The sequence below is a fragment of the Pimephales promelas genome, chromosome 20 (genome assembly GCF_988280905.1).
Source record: "Pimephales promelas chromosome 20, fPimPro1.hap1.1, whole genome shotgun sequence".
NCBI lineage: Eukaryota > Metazoa > Chordata > Actinopteri > Cypriniformes > Leuciscidae > Pimephales > Pimephales promelas.
The window spans coordinates 25,560,431-25,583,920 of NC_142788.1; the positions used below are offsets into that span (position 1 = coordinate 25,560,431).

The following is a 23,490-nucleotide window of genomic DNA, read 5'->3' on the forward strand; positions in this document are numbered from 1 at the left end:
AATACTGAAAACAAAAATCAATGATAAAACAGTGTAAATACAGCTGGAAACCAGTGAAAAATGAACCTCATTAATTATTCAAGGTCCAGTGCATGATGGGAACCCCAGTATCAGAAAAGTTGAGTAATTTTTACTTAATTTTATTGAGTTGATATTACACTTTCATTTCTACTCGCTTTAAATAAGTACTGATATGGAATTTACTTAGTTTTTTTTAAATTCTTGCCTGAACTAACTTTTTCAAGTAAATTACATTGGGGTTTACTTAACCAAAAAATCATTTTTTACAGTGCAGAACCAAATTTCTAAAAAAAAAAAAAAACATTCCTTGTTTGCCTGGACCATGCAATAAGAAATACTATTAGGGACATTTTTATTTCACATTGGAATGAAATGGAAGCGCTGCAGTCAAAGTACTTTGCATTTGTCATTTTCCACCTATTGCTTAAAGGCCCTTGAATCTAATCAGACTGGCCAAGTCTGTTTGATTTGGTTCATATTGGTATTCGCTTACACGCAAATAAGGCAATTCCCCTCTGAGTTCACTGTAACCTTAGAAGATCAATGATTTAGTTATTGGCAAACTATATAGATTCCCCTTGGGCTAACCTAGTTTAATGAAATGAAGCCAAGTGATATTTTATAGATTTTTATTTTGGACTCACCATCCATAGGCCTTTGAGTCACCTTTTTTTTTTACTCATAAATAAGAAATGAAAATGAATTGAAAAGTAGTTTCAGATTCAAATTCAAATTTCGAGAGGATCATGGGCCAAACGTGGATATGAACGATGGCGGCATGTCTCTTTAGCTTTTTTTGTTAATTATGCATGCAATACTGTCACAGTACGTCTCAAAAACTGCATCGTCTGATTGTGGTCACATTTAAAAGTCATAAAATCATATGAAATCATTTCCTCACATCTTCAACTGCATGGAAATGAGAAAAATAGGCCTACTCAAATTGACTGATTATTGAAAGTAGCTGGGTGAGATCTTGTAATTTGTTATGCTAACACTGTTTGTTCTACTCTCGCTTTTATAGCATTTTGCATAGATTTAAGCAAGCTCACAGTGGACTAGAAACAGGAAGTGAAATCCTTTTTTAAGCAGAAAGTCCAGTTGGCAGTTCACAGACACATACTGGAAGTGCCTATGGTTGATCCTCAGCAGTCATTTCATGTGGAGTGATTCTTATTCTTTATGCATTGCCTTTGGCCTGTTGAGGAACATCTGTTACATAATGTCTAAAAAAAATTACCTTTAATTTAGTCTGCAACTACTTGTGAGTGTAGTCAGCAATGTTACCTATATTAATAATGTTGAGTGTTGAACATTTGAAGGATTTTGATTCATGTACAATTACTGTGGTTACAAATGCTGTAACTCACTTTAAGATGGCTAAAATGCTCAAATGTGTGGAGAAAACATGTTTCAAAACACTTTTATCGGTATCTTGGAACAGTATAGATGATCCTTTTGTTATTAGTATTAACATGTAAAATATCTAATATATTGAAAAGTAAGAATGTCAATGTCACTGTTCTGTTATGCAACTGTTTATTTAAAAAGGTAATAAGAAGAGGTAAAAAAAAAAAATAAAACCAGCAGAGGGACTTTTATCTGAAACACTTCCTGGGGTGAAAGGTCATGTGTGGTAGAGGAGTACTGGATCTACTGACAGTGAGTTTCTGCTTGTTTTTTTTTTGTTGAGTTTTTGAAGGTCCACTGTGAAATCATTGTGACATTGATCATTGTACATGTGAAAGGTTCACATGTTGAAGATTTCGTTATGTGACGAGATCATTAGTAGCAGGTTTGTTTTTGTAATGGCTTCCTCCATTTTTCCTCCAAATTCACCTGTGGTGTTACTGGTCCCTAAAGGTGTAACACCATTGACAAAACTGCAGCCTATATTGTAAAACATATTTTTAATCATTGACTTTTAGTATGACCTTGCATAAAATGCTAAAAGAACATAATGAATATTGTAAAGTAGGTTTAATATATTATTGAAGAGATTCAATTTTTGACAAGAAAAAAAATCAGTTGGAAATCACTGCAATTATACAAAGACCCCATTGTGTTTTTAACACAAATGATTTATATTTCACCTAATATCTTAGTGTATGTGAGTTATTAAATGTTACAAGAAAAGAAATGGAACAGACAAATAGATATTCTACTAATATGTGATACTTGTAAATCGAGCACAATAGTTTTGAAACTATAAAAAATGGAGAAGCCATCTTTAGGGTGAAGTGAAACGTGTTAAGATTACAGAACTATATGCCATTTGAAATATCTCTGTGAATTTGGGCTGGTAACTTTTCAATTTTGTATTCTGGCACTTTAGGTTACTTGTGTACTGTGGCAACAAGTGTGTGATGAATTCATCTGCAAAATGCCTGTTGTTTTGGTGTTTTTAGCTACAAAAATATATGTTATATGTTAAATCCATTAAGGTTTTTATTTATGCATGATTTTGTTCTGGTTGAGAGAACCAAAACAGAAGTGTTATTTTGAACATTTAAATAGCCAGTTATTATTTGATGTCAGCCAATTATTGTTAGAAGCAAATTACTCTGGGAGTTATTGGGATCAGTTTGGCATTACTAGAAGTGATGTGAAGTGATTTCGATTCAACGAGTGAGCGTGTTATTAACTCAGTAATCTCTCCGATTGATAACGCATGAGTTTGATGCAGGCCAATTTGCAAATCGGTTCTATCGATTCATTAAAAACACCCACTTTAAAGAACAATTAGTTTGTGAATCTGACAATCATTAGCTCTATGGCATCAATGGCTTGTTGAAATCCAAACAAAGTCTAGCTTCTGCATTATAGGTAGTGTGTATGAGAACAAATGCACATGCATGCACACTTTGGTTAATAGATTTATTTTTTAGTTGAGCTCAGTCATTCCTTATAGCTCTTTACTGTATATGCTGTGAAGTCTTTCAAATAGGCTAGACTAGAGCATATGTTTCTTTTTCTAAGGAGACAGAGACAGATGATTTGTTGGGGAAATCCCTGGGAATGAGACATCAACAATATGTAGAAACAAACCGCTTTGCTTGTTTTTAAGGATTACAAATGACTGCCTCATTTTATGTGGTAGTCACAATGCCAGGAATCTAATGTGTTGAGCTCATTTTGTAAAAATGAAACAATGTCATGGTAACTTGCAATTATGACTCAATGGGCGTTCACACTCTGGTTGCCGAGTCTCTGTAATGCTGGTTGCTTTCGTTCATACTCGACTGATACTGTAAATCCAGCAATATCAGGTGGTTTTTGAACTTGCTCTCAAAAGTGCATGTATAAGGACCTATATTTGAATCAGTTTCAGGGATATTTGAAAGAAGGGATGCAAGAAAGATTGCTAAAGTAAACAGATTTAACTAATAGACCTACAGTATATCTCTAAAAATGAAATAAATATGTTTCTAAAGCCATTTTAGAATGTGAAAATGGTTATTTTGACCCCCCTCTATAGTGCATCGCTCGGTAAATATACACGCATTTAATATTTTGGCTTCCTTCTTCATTTATGTATTTCTTTTACCAGAATTTTTTTTTTCTTTATCACATTTTTTAGCCAGGGGCCTGGTTGAGTTGACCCAGAATGACCCCATTTCCATTTTAAAGGCGTTTTATGTGAATGGCTTGGAGTCTGAGCAGATCATCCTGATGAAGGAAGAGGTTTGACATCTGTGAAATGAACAGCTACTGGCTTTCACTGACAACTTATGCCTCATTAAAGGAAAGGAGGTTCTGCTGAAAACTTTGTGAAATATCCCCAACCTCAAAGTTTCACTGGTCAAAAAGGAATACCAGTTACATAATTCTGTGGTTATGGACTGAATGCTAAAACTACAACATACCATACCAGTAGAAACCCACTTAATAGTGAATGAACTGTATTCAAGGTCATTGTAATATACTGTATATATATATATATATATATATTATATATATATATGAAGAGTTCAGATGCAAAAGCCTCTAAATGCCATTTGAAATTTTATTCTTTAATGATGATTTTTATCAAACTTGTATATTTAAGTTCAGTGATTTCACTTAAATTGCAATGATAATTACCTATTAATTGTTATTTAAGTGAAATTACTGAACTTAAATATACAAGTTTGATAAAAATCATCATTAAAGAAGAAAATTTCAAATGGCATTTAGAGGCTTTTGCATCTGAACTCATCATATACACACACAGTACACATAAGATTAAAGTAGTCTATATTGAAGTTCATTTTTCATTCTTTTTTATTTATTTACTTCACAGCATAATTGCTTAGTAACTGTTTATTGTGTTTTTTAACAGTTTCTGCTATCATATTTGTATATATATAATATTCTAATAGAACTGCAGTGAATCTAGACTTTAGTAGGCTGTTCTGCATGTCTGAGAAATCCTAACCATTTTGTAGAGAGACTTTAGACTTGTAGTTTCCTAATTACACATCCTCAGGCATTTAACGGGCTGTTTTGGTCAAACTTTCTGAAGGGGGAAGGAAAAATCCTTAGCCCTATAAAGTTGGCAGATCATTAAGAATGAAAAGCACAATTACTGCATCCAGTTGGAGACGTCTCTAGAGTTTAGAATGCCAGAGCATGTGTCAGGCTTTCACAGGCTAAACGGTAACTACCGGTATATGCATCACTTAATAAGAGTATTATCTGTAGTTTGGTAATAAGAACAGTCACATAGATCCAGCTTTAATTTTTACACTGACTTTGGCGTAAACTAAAGCAGGGATGGAATAGCCATAGGGAGCATCGACTGCAGTTTTCTCTAAGGAAACCAATCAGAAAATATAGTAAAAATAATAGGCTTGTCCATGTATAAAATATATGTGTAATCCCATCGAGTTTGGCCAGAAACCACATTGCAACAACGGCATGGTTATTGATTGCTCTGCACAACATCAGTAATATCAGGCCCTTCATAACTCAGAATGTAGCACTTCTCGTTCACAATATGGCAGTCATTCCTTCTAAATAAAAGAACCAATCACCAACTGGTGAAGTCATTGCGTTCTTGTTGCCATAGAAACAGTTTTGAGACACACACTTAAGGGCTAATTAACACAGAATGCGTTTTTGCTGTTAAAAAGGCAGGTTGCAGTTCAGTAGAACAACAAAAGCACAATCTCTTAAGACTCATATATACAGTATATATATATATATATATATATATATATATTATAGTGTTTAACATCGTTTAACTTGAGCACCGCTTTTTCAGAATGTTGCAGAGGTTAAAGACTTCCATCTAGTGCATATTTACATTGAAAAACAATAGAAAATTCGCACAGTCGAATGGAAACAAGCATGGTGTGTGAACAGGCCTTTAAGACTGCACATACATATTGCCTGGTCTAGCCTAAAATATAAGCTTTTTTAAGATTATAAAACATTTAATATAAGAAAACATTGATAAAATTTTCCGGCTTTCCGTGTCTTCACTGTTATATAGGGTTGGGTATCGAGAATCGAGTATCGATTGGAACCGGGACTAACTTTTAGTTTTTCCCGGAATCGTTCAAAAGTTAAAATTTCGATTCCTAGTTTCGATATTCACAGTCCTCCGAGCGGAAGAAGAAACTGCTGAACAACACCAACGAAGAAGCTTCTACCGGAAGTGTTGCCATAACCGTGCGAGTCGAACATGAGTACCTTACGTCGGCGGTCCAAAGTGTGGCTTCACTTTTCTAAAAATAACGAAATCTCGGCAAAATGCAAGGAATCGGAATCAGAATCGTTCAAATTCAAACGATACCCAACCCTACTGTTGTACGATAGAGAGGGCGCTAATACGCATCTTCAGAAAGAATCTCCTGATCAAAACATGCAAAGGAGGAGAACATCATATGTACTCATATCAAAATAACGCGGTCGTCACATTAAAGGTAAAATATGTCGAATTTTTCGCCGCTAGGGGTCGCTAACATCTTACAATAACAAAGGCGTATATTGATGACGCAAAGCATTAAGCGGAATTATGGATCTTGTCATCAAGCTGATGGATGTTTTATGGATGTGTGAATACATTGATGTTTTTAACATGACTGTGGTGTGAAGCAGGGCAAGATTGCTAATGAGAGACTCACCAGCGCCACACGCAACACATGCTGAATTAATACTCACACAGGTCAATTTATTACACGAATTAAACTTGAGGTAACACAGCGCTGTTTCACATCTTCGTTTTAGTCCTCTTTCTGTCTCAAAGTCCGCTTGCCGTGGTCCATAATGTTTGAAAAAAGAACAAACAACAACAGCGTGAGTGTATCGCTATGGGTAACCCAGTTGTCCACGTCCGTCGCCATGGTTAATATGGCAGTACGAGCTGAAACCTCCCTCACCCCTACTCACATGCCCCGTTTCCTTGGTTAAAATTGCAATTTTCTCACGATTTACAAATACTTGGAAACGTTTGGGATATTGTAAGTAATCAACTAAACAAAGTATGTAACATTGGCCTAGTGGTTTTTGGATATTTTACTGCAGAAATCCTACATACTGTAGCAACCTTTAAATGGCAAATAAATCAAAACTGCCTAATGTTACTGAATGAATTGTGGACCCAGGATGAGCTATAGGACTGTGACTCTTTGGGGATGTTGATGGACTCGATCTATTCCGTCTATGTTTTTGATCATTGTTCTGAATCTGATCCAGATGTAGTCTTTGACAAAAACACAATTTTCTCAGCTTTTTGCTCAAAATGTTGCTTTTTTTATGAAACTTACCCCCATTCAAATTTTTGAATGTGGGTTTTTGAATGCATGAAGCTTGCAAAAAAAAAAAAAAAAAACATTTTACATGTTTAGCATGTTCAGATATTTATACAACAAAATATTCTGGTGGCCCTGAAAGTTTGGTGAAAATATTCAAAAACGTTGGTGGGGAAAGAGTTAAAGTGTGGAACGATCTTCCCAACCCTATCCGGACAGCCGAATCCCCGAAAACTCATCTCTTCACAAACAAACAAAAAAAATCCTCTTTTACTGTGAATAAGGATGATGATGCTCATGTCAGGACATCTTCTTTTACAAAGAACACGCAAGGAAGGGACAATGTGTGTGTTTCTATGGTTACCTCATCATGATCCCACACCTTTTCACTTGTGATTTCCACAAGATTATGAGCTGTTGGATGTGAATGTAATTTAGCGTTCGTGAAAAAGAGGAGTTTTTCACGCCACTTCTTGTGATCTCTCTCTCTCTACGCCTTTCACATGAGTCAGAATGATTAACTGCAAATTTTTTTTTTCCCGATGCCCGTAAGTTTGATGCTCTGTGAGGATCTAATGACAGTTCTGTTGGGGTTTGGGTATTTTTAGTTGATCTTGAGAGCAGAGGAACTTCGAACCCCGTGTTTGACATGATTTGGAGGACGTGAGTTTGTCAGAGACTGCTTGAGGAACCATTTCTCAAAGCAGGTCCACCCTTATCTGCGTCCCTCTCACCCACACGTCTCACTCCAGCGATGACAGGTTCAAAAACCTCCTTTGATTTTGTCTTTCATGCCAGTCTCTTTAAATTTACTCTCTAGCACGCACCTTAAATCTTAGTCACACTTTAACAGCTTGATCAAGCCCGTTGGGTATGAGCCACAACCTTGTGTTCGAAATCTTGTGTGATGATAATGTACTCTTTTCCTTTTGTTTCATTTTTTCATTTGTCTAAAAGAAAATGTGTGATATCAGGTTTTACATTTTACACCTCTCAAGCTATAGATAGATTCTCTTTCAAAATAACCTACCTCCCAACACTTAAGGTTAACAACACATGTCTGTAAAAGTGCTGCCATGCCTTTTGACTTCTCAAACATCCACCTACATGGCACACATCTAGAGTTAAAGAGTACTAATATCCTTCAAAATACTTTTAACAAAGTCTCTGAATGATTAAACAAATCAGTCAGCGACCCCATGAATTGGTAATGCATGGAAATGATTAAAAAGAACACCCGTCCCTTAGAATGCCTTCAATATATCCTGCATCTCTGAAAAATTAATGCGTTCTTAGTCATAAATCTATAAAGTTTTCTGTAACCTCGCACTCACCCAAACACTGAGAATATATAGACTAGGTGTCGTCTTCGGGAAACGGCTCGTGATTGACAACCCACCCTATTACCAAACACTGCCTGCAGGAAGTGTCAGTCTTTAAGCTATACTCCCTGTTAGCAGGCAGGTCTCTGAGAGCACCAACAAAAACAGTTCTTGAATGCGACCGTTGCATGCTCTGAATGTTTTATAAGGAAATATAATGTGGCAATTAAATAACTCCTCTGCATTTCTGTATTAGAGTCTTTAATGGGGTTGTTGTTGGCCAAAGCCTCCCTTTTCTTTCAGTCTTGAACTTCAGTCTTGGAGTCTGATTCCCTTAACAAAGTCATAAATGTAATGAGTCAAGGCTTCAAATGTATGACTGTGTTTGGAAAGGAATACTAGTGGGCTGAATAATATGATATCTACTTTTTGTTTTTGGTATGTGAACCCAAGTGGATGCGGTTTAGCGGGTTAACGTTGGCCAGTTAGATGTCATACAAAATGTAAAGTGCCTTGGTGGCCATTGGGTCTGTGAAAGCGCTATATAAATGCAGTCCATTTACAAGTTGTGTGCTATATAGGTGGATGTTTGAGAAGTGAAAAGGCATGACAGCACTTTTACAGACATGTGTTGTCAACCTTAAGCATTGGGAGGTAGGCTATTTTGAAAGAGAATCTATCTATACTTTTTAATGACAAATTCAATTAGTTATAATGGGCTCATGACAGCCAATGTCAAAGCCAACCACATGACAGTTTAACTTAATTTTATGTCAAGTTGTCATGACAAAGACACTGAGAGGTTATGATGCTATGGTTTATGTCATAACAAAGACATCTTAAAGAATAGTTGCATTCAAAATGTCATTATTGAGCGAAAGTCACTTAATGACAGTTGTCATAAACGTGCATAAACCTTACTTCATATATTCAAGACAGATCAGTCTTATACACACCCCTTCAAGTAAAGTGTTACCTAATTGTTATTTCTCCATTACAAAGCCTCGCTCTGCGTTTCAATGGTTAAAAACATTGTGGTGAAACATCTACTGTAATGTAATTTGTGATTTTATGTAATTTATGTTGAACGGCCGTCATACCAGAGAAGAAGCAAAGATCTTTTGATTAATGTGACAGGTGCTTAGTTTTCAAAATATAATTTGTCCAGTATAAAGCTACTTTTAGCTTTAACAAATAGCATGACAAAATGCTGCATTGCAGATTTATACTATATTGTTTGCAAACTCAGTTTATCGACCTTACAAAAACCATCCAAACAAAAAAGATTCCAAATGAATCGATTTTTTTTTAAAGTCTTTTTGTGAACCATTTTCATGAACCATCTGAACAAATTGATTCATTATATCATTATAGTTGGATTCATTTTAAGGAGTTGGTTTGTTCAGACTGTTCATGAACGTCAACCATTTACATGAACCATCCAAACTAAATAGCTGACTAAAATGAATCGATTCATTTAATATGAAAAGGCGGATTCATTTTAGTGAATCAGTTTGTTCTGACAGTTCATGTAAATCAAGCAGTACACATTTTGCAAACCATTTACATGAACTGTCTGAATGAAACAATACACTAAATTGAATCCATCCATAATGATTCGTAGTTAGGACAGTTATCAATTGGTTGGCAAAACTGCTTAATTTACATTAACACTCTAAAAGAACCAATTCTTTAAAAATGAGTCAAAACTTAAGGCCCTTTGAAGAATTTTACTTTACTTGATTTTTTTTTTTTTTTTTTTAGTCAAATATCAGTTAAATGCTTTTATTATTCATAAATGTATACGTATATATCCGTATTTACTGTAAATTTCTTTTAAAAACGGAAGGTCAAGTTGAGCAGCTTGCATACAGTATTTCTCACTGTACACTCTATATTTACTGCGTACATTTTTCTTTTTTAAAAGTAGGTAGAATGACAAATAAATGTACTATATGTGCCGATTGTGTCTTGAAAATCTTATTATGAGCATCCCAAACTTGCTGTTGGATTTAACTCGACACCAAATCTCGAACCCTCAAGTTAAGTTTTACACCTTTCCATCTTGTTTTAAGCTACTGTTTAAAGGCTTGAGTAGAGTGGTGGGCTGCATATATATGTGTGTGTGTGTGTGTTTAAGGCAGAGATGGACAGAAAATAAAAGAGAACTAGACGGATAAAGAGAGTGAGAGGGCGATCGAGAAGCCACTAGTGAATGCGCAATAGTAACCAGTGCAACGTGATCCAAATCACAGCTTCTCAGCAGTAGACTCACTCTTTCTCTTCTCGTTTTTGTGGTTATTTGGCTGTCCACGGGAGTCATCGGAGCAGAGAAATTGCCTGTTATCTGGGGGGTCGATTTCTCATGCGCCCTTAAATTGCTTTGTATTGACACTCTGTCATCATGTGGATCTTGCCGTTAGCCCCAACAGTCTCCCCTCAGGTGTGTGTTGCACCCCTCCTTTAGACAGAGTGCGGGTGTGTGTGTGTGTGATTGTGTGTGAGTGAGCGAGTAACTAATGCATGTCTAATAGGCTTTAACGTGATTGTGTATCGTTTATAGGGGTGCTTAGCCTGGTGTGAGGAGGTGCATGAGCCAGAATTGGCATGGTCTTCGGAAATCCATGTCGGCTTTTTGGTACACTTTGGTGTCTTGCTTTTTTATTGTGAAAACTAGATATGTTTGATTGAACAAAATTCTAAATATCAATTTTTACGCATATTGTTGGCCGAGCCTAGCTGTTAAATGTGAAGCTGAACTAATATAGCTTAAGTTTATAACTTTTCTATTTTACTAATATATATATATATATATATAATGTATTTAATAATGTACTAATGCATTTAATTTTGTTAATTTTATATATATATATATATATATATATATATATATATATTTATTTGACACACTTGGAGTTTCAGCACCTATTCCTGGAGTGGGCTATAAAGAGTTACACCAGCTACATCACAATGTGTCAAACCTTGTGAAGATGTATAAGCAGTCTCAAGGACATAGATGAATAATCACACTTGCATTTTCTTCTTTTGAACGTCTTCGTTTAAGAGGAGTCGCCATCATTTCAGAAGTGAGGGGGACAGAAATGTCAAATGTAAAACCAGTCTTTTTTTCTGACCTTGTCTAATAGATAGTTTTTTTTTTCTTGCTTTTAATTGGCTAAGAAATCAAATACACTGCTAAACAATAACAAATCATTTGTAATCTGTAATATTTTCCTTATGACAAATTAATGATTGGTTTATGTACTACAAACACTTGTGCATTACATCATGGATTTTAAACAACGTAAAAACATATCATTCACAGAATAAGGCAGAAAATATGTTTGCTAGTTTTATACTGTAATAAAGGCTGTCAATTAGCCCTGCTATATTTATTTACTTTATGAAAATACTCATAAACCATAAATTCTCACAATCATATATGATTATTTTCTTTATGTTTCATCAGGCAAAACGTTTCTGCTTTTTATTCAGCTGCAGCGATAGCTGGATGCCTTTGTGCATATAAGGGATTTCCTGGAAAGTCATAAGTGGAATGACTTCTGAGTCCGAAATCGCCCCCTATGCCCTCGAATGGGGCATTATTTAAGGGGACAGCCATTTATAGTGGTGTCTGAAATTGCAGTGGACGTTATTAAGTGCACTCCCGATGTACAAGTGTGCAACCGATGTACGCTCAACAGCAATTCCGGATTCACTCACTCCGTGGAATAACATAGGGAAAAGTGATTGAGGGTTCAGGGGGCTCACTTGTGGTCTCACTTGTGGACTTTCTGCGCGAGGGTACCCTCCTTCTTCCAGTATAAATAAAACAGGCATTACATGAGAGTGTTTAATGCTCTATAATTTTCGTTTTGGATATAGATAAAATATCAGGTCAGCATTGATCAGCTTATCTTTTCACTTTGAATTTAAATCTAGATTTATTCACATGTTCCCATGAACACCTCTTCTTTAGTGTTGCATTGTTTGATTGTTTGCCTGTGGTTGCAAGGTGATTTATTTAGTTCTAGGTGGCCAGTCAAAGAGTGCTTTTATATGATTCAGGTCTTGCTTTCAGTATGTTCATGTTAGTGAAATTTTGTGTGGAAAAAAAGAAGGTTGAAGCAGTGCTCCGTTCACACAGAAGGCACTTTCAAACCAAGCAGCTTTCTGTTGGTCAACACGGCAAATTCGCTTGACCAACCTGAACGTGAGAGAAGTCTGTGCGGCTGCCCTCACACAAAACTATTGAAATCACCTACAAAATTGGTGAATTTGCCAAGTAAAATCGTTCAGAAAAGTAACAGCACACCTCTTTGAGATATCATTCACGTTCATTGCATTAACAATCCAGGATGAGTTACGCTCAAACGTTTAATGTACTTAGGATTATGAGTTAGTTCAAATCCCCAACACCCAAAGTGTTAGGCAACAGTGATGGTTGCCTTAGCAAGCACTACTAATTAAAATATAATTATTTTACTTTTGCAATTGACTGGTTGAGAGCCCAGGGATTATTTAAGACAGCTACTGGACTGTACATTTAAAGTGTGCAGGTCTTTTGCAACTATAAGTGATTCTTACTTAAAAACTCCACGCAGCAGTTTATTACTTTTCCAAAGACTTTCATGTAAATGTCTCTCAATATGTTTTTGGTTTGGGGCATTCTTACATGTGCTATACGTTATACTGAGAGGTTCAGTTTATGGATTTCTTTGAGGGCAGCACTCTTGGATTAATTAATAGGCGTCCGCACCACATGCCAATGCCAACAGGACTGTTTCAGATTATTATGTCTCTAACTATTTAGGTAGTCGTAAAAAAAAAAGTTTTTTCTGGAAGATTGGTTGCACAACACCGCTAGCAGCTAGCATTGAACACAGGAACATTGTGGCCAAAAACCTTTTTTCAGGGTTATTGGAAATTTTTTGACTGTGTCATGCATCACTCCTCAATCTCTACACAAATGATTTTAAAGGTTTGTTTATTTGTTTGACTGTATTGTGTAACTGTATACTGACGTGTCATTCATTAGCGATTCGTTTAGGACTTGACAAATAAACGAAATACTCGAGGGACGAACAAATGGTTCACGTTTCTCATAATATATCTTTGGCTGCATTACGTTTTCCTAATTTGGAATATGTTTAAAGATTGCATATGTGGACATGTTCAAACCAATTAGCTATTGAAAAATGCCCCTAGTCTCTCCATTCAACATGAATTACGATTTTCATTATGCTGAGCAAAATTCAAAGATAAAGTCAGTACAATTATTCAGAAATGACATAAGTGGAAAACGTTGATCAAAAATTGACATTTACGCACAAACTGACTAGCAGCCGCAACTTTCAGACGCAATCTTTATTTTTCTAGCTCATCTGTCACGAATGGAAAGCACATGATTGTTGGATTTCAAAGGCAGCGACGGATACGTCTATGCTGCCTTGAAAAATCGATCAGATGAAGGCATCTCAGGGGACAGGACGGGAAACTAACATTTTATAACGTGCCTTGATGCCTTCCGACCTTGGAATGTGTCCTACGAAGGCAGCATTTATCAGTTTTCAGACGCAGCCCTTGTGGTTTTGCTTCTCCCGATTGGTCGTTGAGTCTTTAAAAGAAATGCACAATTAAATGATTATATCTATCGGACAAACCATGCATTGCACACAGAGTTTCAGAATTTATTTTGGGGTGATACAATTCCAAGACGGCCAAGCTTGTTGACACGCCGCTACAACCTCCCAACCTTCCCTTAGAAACGCCCCCTCTTTTTTTGCGCATTTGCTGTCTGGGCTTTAAAACCAACTTGAAGAATAGGTGGTGTAAAGAGAGATGGAGTCCCAGGTGGATGCCGCAGTTCTCCCAGTGGGAGAGTCTGGAGAAAACCAAGGATGGCTGGAGCCAATTGGAGCGAATTGATCTTTCTTTCATGGGCTCCACGCCAGCCTCCTGTGTTTTCTTTCTCCCTCTCACATTAGCATACCAAATAAGCTGCCGTTTCTTTTAGTATGCCAGCTTTCATTTGTCACCCCTGGTATAATACAACACCCGTGTCCCTTAGCACACAGCATGAGGTTCCCCCGCTGAGCCTACCGACTCTGTGTGTGTGTGCAAGAAGAAATACATTGAATATGACACACAAAGGGTGTTTCTCTGCAGGTAGAGAAGGAGATCTTAATAAGTACCTGCATGTAAGAGTATGAACGTGTTTACATACAGTATGTGAGTGTGTATTTGAGTTTGAGTCTGTACATTTTTCCTAGATGGCACTGGAATTAAATGGAGATGACATAAGAAGACTTTTGATCGAGTTGTCTTCCTTTCAGTGTTTTTGTTCTCCTAGAGCAGGGGTTTTCAAACTCTTTTGATGCTAAGGAGCGCAAATAGTATAAAGACCCGTATTTAAAAAAGGGTAATATTACATATAATTAAACGAAAGGGAGAAGAAAGTACTATTTTAGTGTTTCTACTTAATTTCACGTTAAATTCAAAGTGTTGCTTGCAATTCCTTTGTGAAATTTACTAGCAATTTCTCGACTCGAACCTGCCGTTCCCATGAGAAGCACCTCTTAACATGTCAGCGCACTCCAAATGCGCCATTTCCTGGCCATTTTTTACTCTTCTTTCCAAACCTGCCTTGAATGTGAGTTCATGTTTTATGTGGTCATGCATTTGCGTGACCTTATAATGCAAAAGCCATACAGAACGTCCAAATAAAAGCATCAGCCCACCACAATAATTCTGCCCGTCTCCAGTACAAACTGCTAATTCGCATTAAAACAAAGCAGTGCTGTGGGCGTCTGGGTGACTGTATGAAAAAAGAAAGAAAGAAATGATTTGATTTGAAATGGAAATGAAAGCAGCTTAGTGCAGAGTACGAGGAGGGAGGCCAGCCTTGGCTGAGACACAACTCTATTTGTAAAGGTCAACATCTTTAGTAGGAGGAAAACTTCCCTTGCGGCTCTCTCCTCCCAAGAGCAAGGGAAATATTTAGAGAAATACAATCGGTGCTTATTATTTGTGTTGAGTGTCGTGTTTAACTATTCCCGACAGGTTCTCGAAGCTGATTCCTGTGAGTCACCGCCTCCCTCCATCCGTATTCAGTCTTGGCCGCTGCGCTCAAAAGGCGGTGCAGCGCTAAAGCTAGGTGCTAAACGGCTAGGCTGCTGCTACAGCTGTCCCACTCGTCTCCGTTTGGTCTGTCAGGCTGCGCAAGCTGCTGACAGTCTAATAGGAGATCAGACTGAGGTGTTACAGCTGGTGTTATGGTGGAACTCTTAAAGTTGTTTGCAATTTTGCTTGACATTGCCTCCCAAGACTCAAAACCTTTTCCTGTCAAAAAACTCAGGGGCAAATCCTCACCAAGACAGTAAGAGGACATTGTAGAAACCGTCCCTGGAAAACACGGTGAGACTCCTGTATGCTAGCAAGAAGTAAGACACTAAATAAAGATGACATGGCAGCTTTGTGTAGCAGATGTGCATTTTCCCTGCTGAAAAAGAAAAAAAAACAGCTTAAGTGGTCACCAGCATATGTTGTGTTTTGGATGCTGGTTCCCAGCATGGGATGCCATTGTGCTGGTGTTCTTATGTGAAAAATCTCATACACAAATTTAAACCTATAACTTTAAGTTCGCTTTTTAATTATTTATGTATTTATTTATTCTTTTTTACCTTTTTCACTTCAGCAATAATCTGCCAAGCGTCTTCTTTTAAAAGAGACCAAACCTAAGCGTGTGTTTCAAAGCATTCAAGCTTTACAACAATTTAGGATGGAAAGTCAACTTTCAGGTCTATATGGTTAAAAAAGTAAATAAATGGATTATAATAATACTGCATAAATATAATTTAGAAAAAACTATAATAAAATAAATGCATGAATGCATAAATGCATATAAATGCATATTTGCTGAATAAAAATGTTCATTTATGTAAAAAAAATACTTTGTGTATTAGGGCTGTCAAACGAGTAATCGCGATTAATCACATTCAAAATAAAAGTTTGTGTTTACATATGTGTTAATATATATATATATATATATATATAAACACACATATGTAAACACAAACTTTTATTAATATATATATATATATATATATATATATATATATATATATATATAAACACACATATGTAAACACAAACTTTTATTTTGGATGCGATTAATCGCGATTAATCGCTTGACAGCCCTATTTTGTATACTTTTGTTACGCCAATTGGTTGTGTTTTTAAAGGGTTAGTTCACCCAAAAATGAAAATTCTGTCAGTATTTACTCACCCTCATGTTGTTCCAAACCTCTATGTGTACACAAAGGAAGATATTTGGAAGTTTTAATCAAAAAGATCTCATTCCCTATTGACTTCCATAGTAGGAAAAAATACATACTATGATAGTCAATGGGGAATGAGATCTGTTTGAGTAAAACATTCTTCCAAATATCTTCCTTTGTGTTCAGCAGAACAAATAAACACATAGAGGTTTGGAACAACATGAGGGTGAGTAAATACTGACAGAATTTTCATTTTTGGGTGAACTAACCCTTTAAAGCATTTTTTTTCTATATTTTATAATCATTTTATATTCTACATTTATAAGTTATATGTATATTGCAATTTTATTGTTATTTAATGTATATATGTTGAAACTACTTTTGGATGATCGGAATTGCTGATATAAATAATACAAATATCACAAGTTATATAAAGAGATTAGACTTTGCCAGATCGAGAAAGTGAACTTTCTGCATTAGATGGTCAGCAAATGGACTGTTGGTGACCATGCTGCTTTACAAACTTTCTATTGGTCCAGTAGAACTAGCTTTCTATTGGTCCACCTGCTAGTCCATCATCTGAACCAGCACTTTCATCAGGTTTGTGCTTTACGCACTCCTGAAAACATTTTATCAGAAAAACTAGTTTATCACAACCATTTTGTTTGCAATCACTTGCCTCGACTAATAATGAGATGTTCTCCCTCTCGAGGACGCTTTAAAACTGAAGGTTTTTTGACCTGGCAATCAAGCGGTAGTGGTTTTGCTTATGCGCATACGCTCGCCACTGCATAAAGTTTCGACATTCCCGCATGAGGAATGGAAGTCATAGCCCGCTCAAGGATCTTTTAGCTCCCCACAGAGCTCCAGAGACGAGCTGAGCTGGACTTATCTGCCGCCTCGCAGAGCATTGTGCACTGGGAGAGATTTCGGAGAGAGACTTCCTCCTGCATTAATGAATCCAGTCAGGCGGGATCTTAAGGGACCTAAAGACTCTCAGGCACCGAGGGGACAGGAGTGGTTTGGCATTTTAAGAGGCCGAGAATGATTCGGGCTGTCACACGCAGGTTGTTCTACGTGTTTCCTACAAGGTGCTGACTGTACTAATGTAATGCAGGGTTACTTATCTGAGCTTCACAGTACAACTGGCTAATATTTAAAACCGAACAAAGGAGGTTGGGATAGGTAAATAAAGGCGAATACTTGTCGAACGGTGGGAAAAGTTAAAACCCAAGTGCTCTTTTAACTTCTTTAGCCTTTTGTTGTAGCTAAGCAACTTCAAAGCAGCTGCGAGCTGTGAAAATCAGCCGTTTACTCTGAGCTCCTTGGAGCGATCCACCTTTCTGTGGTAATTATTTGCAGCGTGATGAACTTGAGGGGTTGTTTTTTTTTCAGCCTGTTATATGCAGTGATCAAAGAGAGGAAGAAAGTGACTTTTCTCACAGCTCAATGTGCCAGAAGCCTGTACAAGCATCTGCTTATGAGTGCTTATGGTTGTGGGGCTCCGGCATGACTTACCCAGAGCTGTCTGACAACACAGGTGGTATTTAGGGCTTGTTAACTGAGAGATGCGTGTCTTAAAAGAGAAAGAGAGGCTAATTATACACTACAGTCACAGCAACTGAGACGTGACCTCGGAATATCAAGATTTGACTTGAGAATAGTAACTAATTACTTAATTGAATTAGTAAAGATTCACTATTAAAAATGGAGGTAAATTGGCCTGTAATGCACATGATCAGTGGCATCTGTCTATCTGTCGGTCATTGTTGTTCTTTCATTCTGTCTTTCGTTCATTCTATCCATTGGTTTATCGATCTATCTTATTGTTCTAAATTTGATCCATCTATCGGTATATCCGTCCATCATTCTATTGTTCTACCTGATTTAACCCTCTGGTGCTCTTCAGTCACTTTTTATTTGTTTATATATTTTTTCAAAAGAATCTTTTGCTTAAAGCATAATGGTATGAAACTTGTAAAGGTTTTGGCACATTTGCTATATGAACACACACACATACACGCGTTATCATGATTTTTAGAAGTGGACATTCTATCCCCTAGCCCTAATCCTACCCATCAAAGAAAACTTTCTGCATTTTACATTTTCAAAAAACATAAATTTGTATGATTTATAAGCCGTTTTCATTAAATGGACCAAAAAATGCCCCCTCAAAGACAAGTATTTCGTAAATTGACATATTTGTGGGGATATTTTCTCCCCGTAATGTTGGGTTTACCAGGACACACACACACACAAAATCATGGACATGATTTGAAAAGGTTAAATGGTCCTGAGAAAAAAAAATAGTCACTCTTGTCATACCTGTACCTTCACTTAAATATGGAATGGAAAAAACTAATGACATGTTGATTGACTTTGAAAGGTCAACATTGAGTACAGGGATGACAATGATAAATGATGTGGATATTGAAATGATTGACAATAATAAATATCTGAGAACTGTGATTGACAACAAACTAATTTTTGGAGCAAATGTATCGAGCAATCAACTTTTTTTTAAAGGAAGAGTATAAAAGTAAACAAACAATCTCCTCGCATTGGAAATGAATGGAAAAGGAATTTCTAATTTCAAAAATTTGGTACTGCGCCCAAACAAAATCTTGCTGAAAACTAATCTTTTGAGATATCAACCTCTAATTTGGAACGCAATTTGTTTAGATGTATGGCTTTCCTGAGGTTTTAGAGTAAAATGTGTTTTTGGAGAATATGTATTTCATCCAAAATCTCAAATGGTATTTCTTTAAGGTGACTTTGTTTTGTTTTTGTTTTTTATTAATCAATTAATTTATTTTTAACCTTTTTGTTCAGTTTAGTAATAATCTGCCAAGTATCTTTAAAAAGCAATCAAGATTTGTAACAGTTTAAGTTGGAAATTCAACGCATTCTCACCCCAAGGCGTCACCTTTGACCATGCTTCAATATTTGACGTTTTAGGCGCCCTTTAGCGTCACTTACATGACGCGATCCTACGGCGTCATCTAACTGACGCTAAAGGAAAGCGTCTGTTAGAGGACGCGGTTAGGTTTAGGTGTGGGGTGGGGGTAGGGTACACGCGATCCTAGGGCGTCATCTAACTGACGCTAAAGGGCGCCTAAAGCATCAGATATTGAAGCATGTCCAAATGCTTCCCAAGGCGTCAGTTAAGTGACGCCTTGGGGGTGAGAATGGGCTGGGAAATTCCATTTTTTAGGTCTATGCTCAAAAAATAAATAAATGGATTATAACTACTGTTGTTTAAGTTAAAGAAATGCTTGCGGAGTAAAACATGTTCAAATTTGATGACACATTTCCCAATTTTCACAAGGAGGATATTGATTCAAAACTGACTCAAGTGAGGTCAAATGTGACGCTATCAAGTCAGACAGATTTGAACCCGAGGCTCAGCGCCCGTGGAAATGTATTTAATTCATCTCTATCAATACGTCCTTTATTTAATATTTACGGGACGGGAAACTGCAATAGCCATTTTGTTGTGAATGCAAATATAAATGTTTTATCTCATGAATATGTTTCCTCACCATACTGTTTATTCATGCATTTATTCATCCATTTTTCACGCTCATGAATCTGCAGAGACCTTGTTGCCGGCGTTGCATTGTGAGAGTACTGCAGAGATAGATACACAGAGCGCTCATGATAAATGCATGCACCTTTGTCTCCCTACAGAGAGCGTGTCTTTCACCTCTGTGCTGTAGATGAACAATGAGAACTTGTTGGTGTTAGAAATTACTCCACTACCAGCCGACGATATGGAGAAAAGTGGCATTTATTTAAAATACAAACTGTACATGCATGCTCTTTATTAAGTGTGCCGTTTAACGTGGAGTACTGCTCTTGGCAAAACTCAGACTAAACCAAACACTGGCATCTTTGTTCATTGTGCTCAAATTTGGAAAGGTTCCTTTTGTTGCACTTGGAAGTAATACGGATGAGATCATTATTGTCTAATATGTTTGAAAACTTTCCTATGCGTGTGTCACACTCTCATTCTTGAAAGAATGCGCATCAAAACCCGAGAAAGTGACAGTCAGAACCTCGTTAAGAACTAATTAATTTTAATAAGGCATGCATTCAACCTGTACGGTCCAGACTTTTGCAGGAGCGACGGCAGACGCTAATTCGCTTTGGTTTTTGACTAAGAAGCCAGGCTTTTGAACTCAGTCAATTATAGAGGCGTTAACGCAAACTTTTTCCACTGTGTGCACTTCCTCCTTTCAGATATTTTTTTTTTCAGTGCTCCCTTTTGCTAGTTTTATAAATGAGCACTTAAAAGACCATATTTTTCTTCTTTTCAAGCGCACCTCTTTATACTCGTTTATTCTCACCTGTGACTTCCGAAATGAAACCATGCAATTATGAAACATTACGTTCACCACTAAATCATAAATTCCACGGGCATTTAAAAGGAATAAGCCATCAAATTCAGAGACTAAATTTATTCTGTCACCCCCTGTCTCTGTGAGAAAGTGTAAAATTGCCATTTTCAGTTGGATTCAAATCAGAATTTCTTAATAAATAAGAGGGTTTTTTTTTTCTTTTCTTCAATCATCATGTTGAGGTGGCAAAAAAATCCTTTAAAATTGTAGTTCTCAGGGCAGTCATGGCAACAGGAAGTAGCACCACGTGCCACAATCTGTGATTTATCCATGGAGCAGAACGCTTGCCTTTTTCTTTCCATCTGACATAAAAATAGAGGCAGAGGGAAACACAGGAAATACACAGAGTGCTCATTGAAAATATGGGATGCAAAATCTAATTTACACAAAATTGAACATTATTTTAAATAAGAAAAGATAATTAGAAATTTGGGTATAAGCATTTACTAACATTAGGTTACATGAATTAACAAATTAACTTTTTAAGTATTTATAAATCTTGGTTTGTTAATTTGTATACTTCAACTTTTTTTAATGATTAATTTTATGAAATTAATTTAGTTAATAATACCAAGTGCATTAATTAAAGTAAAATAATTAAACCTTATTCAAAGTTATCAGAGCTTCTGCATTATTTGTAGGTCACTAATCAAATGATCATCATCAAATTTGTGACAGTGAGCATGTCAAGTGTCAAGGCCTAATATATTTTTATTTTTCCCCATCTTTGTAACCAAGTCTTTAAGGCATGTCTAGACAGAAACAGACTTCTAAAAAGTGAGAATTATTCACTGAAGTTTAAATCGTGACAACCTGCCTCGGCTCCTCACACTTAAAGGGATACTCCACTTTTTTTTGGAAATAGGCTAATTTTACCACTCCCCCAGAGTTAAACAGTTGAGTTTTACCGTTTTCAAATCCATTCAGCCGATTTTCTGATATTTAGAAGAATATCAGTAACATGACAGTTTCTGGTCCCATTGACTTCCATAGTAGAAAAAAAATATACTATGGAAGTCAATGAGACCAGAAACTGTCTGGTTACGGATATTCTTCTAAATATCTAAAAAATCGGCTGAATACATTCGAAAACGGTAAAACTCAACTGTTTATCTCTGGGGGAGTGGTAAAATTAGCCTATTTCCAAAAAAAAAAAGTGGAGTATCCCTTTAAAAAAGTGATTGCGATTTTAATGGTAAAATACGGCAGTAAAAAAAAAATGAATTGGTTAAAAGTTACTTACTACATACAATGAATTACTGTAAAATATTTAACCTTGTATTTAATTTAACTTATATTTAAATTTTTGGAAGTAAAAATTTGTAAATGGACATTCCCAGAATTCCCTGGCTGAAATTTTACATTTAATGAATTTATTTATTGTCCAAATAACTGTATCTTCTAAACTGTTGTGAAATGAATGTTTATTGCATTTACGTCAGTATTGTGTGTTACTTACCACTAGTGACGTGTTTAGTGTGTGAATGACACTGTGAATCTAAAGCGTCAGATATTGAAGCATGTCCAAATGCTTCCCAAGTTCCCACAGTTAAGTGACGCCTTGGGGGTGAGAATGGGCTGAGTATTTTCACAGTTTGTGGATGAGCTTTGATTAATCATGTGACTCATTACCCCCTGTTTTTGGTGAGTGTCAGTGTAATAAAAAGGTACAGATATTAATACAGGTTGGCATATTAACATTATATCAGTTAAAAACAGTTGTGTATATATATATATATATATATATATATATATATATATATTGCATATTTAAGTTAAATCTGTAAACCTGATACCATTTTTTTATTGTAAGTTTTTGGCAACCACAGCTGTCAGTTTTTTTTTTTTTAAACTTTTTTTTTAGGTGTATTAACAGCACCTTTATGAGCTTTAAATTTGTAGCCATTACAATGTCCATTGCCAGCGCAGAGGTGTGGCTTGTATGTGTTTGTGTTTATTAATCATTGTATGTTGTCTCTGGCAGCATGGGATTGTGCTCGGGCATTTGCTCAGATGGACAGAAGGACAGGGCAGGTGGGGCGCTAGACATACAGATGGGACGCTCATTCCTCAGCCTGTCTTGTCACGAGGCTATTATCCCCCAGAATCCTTCGACGCATACAGGTTATAGCTCTTTCTAAGCCTAAATGGCATATTTGTAGCTGAACTTCTGCTCGTTGACAAGCGGTGGCACTATAAGTGTCACTGACAAAACATAAAAGCAATTCTAATGACGACTTCCTTTAATGAACGCACTCTCATTAAGCCGCAGCTCTGCAGGTGAAGCGAAAACAAAACCAGACAAGGGTTGAACCGTTCCCACGTTTGCCGTTTTAAACGGCAGTATTTGTGGCTGTTGTACATGTAGGACTGCAGGCTAACACATCTAGCCGCTGTGTGACAGCAATTACTGTGTGTTTTCTCTCTGCCCGGCCTTTGCAGGGCGCTTTTGTGCGAGTGTAGTGGAGACGAGTGAGGGAGATGAACTATCGTCGCTGAAAAGGTTAGTGGATGTGCATCGGCATGGAAAAACAATCCAGTGTGTGTCTCCGTTCCTCCTCTGCATGCTAGAAAACACCATCTCCTCTGTATATATTGCATGAAATTCTGTCTTTTTCGTGGGGGGTGTTGGTGGGGGCTCGGGCATCCTCGCTCTTGTCTCCGAGACCTCCCTGGGGTGCGTTGCTGTGGAAACAGCCCCAGGTAAATCAGCCTCCTGAAGGTGGTTTCT

General features: G+C 36.7%; 1 long non-coding RNA gene across 3 annotated transcripts in view; it reads left to right on the top strand.

Annotated features, from left to right (window-relative positions):
* The first annotated feature begins 1,616 nt into the window (after positions 1 to 1,616).
* Positions 1,617 to 23,490, top strand: part of LOC148970657 (uncharacterized) — a 148,224-nt gene continuing 126,350 nt past the window's right edge. For 2 of the 3 annotated variants that reach the window (XR_016148052.1, XR_016148054.1), the window contains exon 1: positions 1,617 to 1,683. This is a non-coding gene — a long non-coding RNA (uncharacterized LOC148970657). The remainder of the gene's footprint in view (positions 1,684 to 23,490) is intronic. The other variant, XR_016148053.1, reaches the window with a different exon arrangement.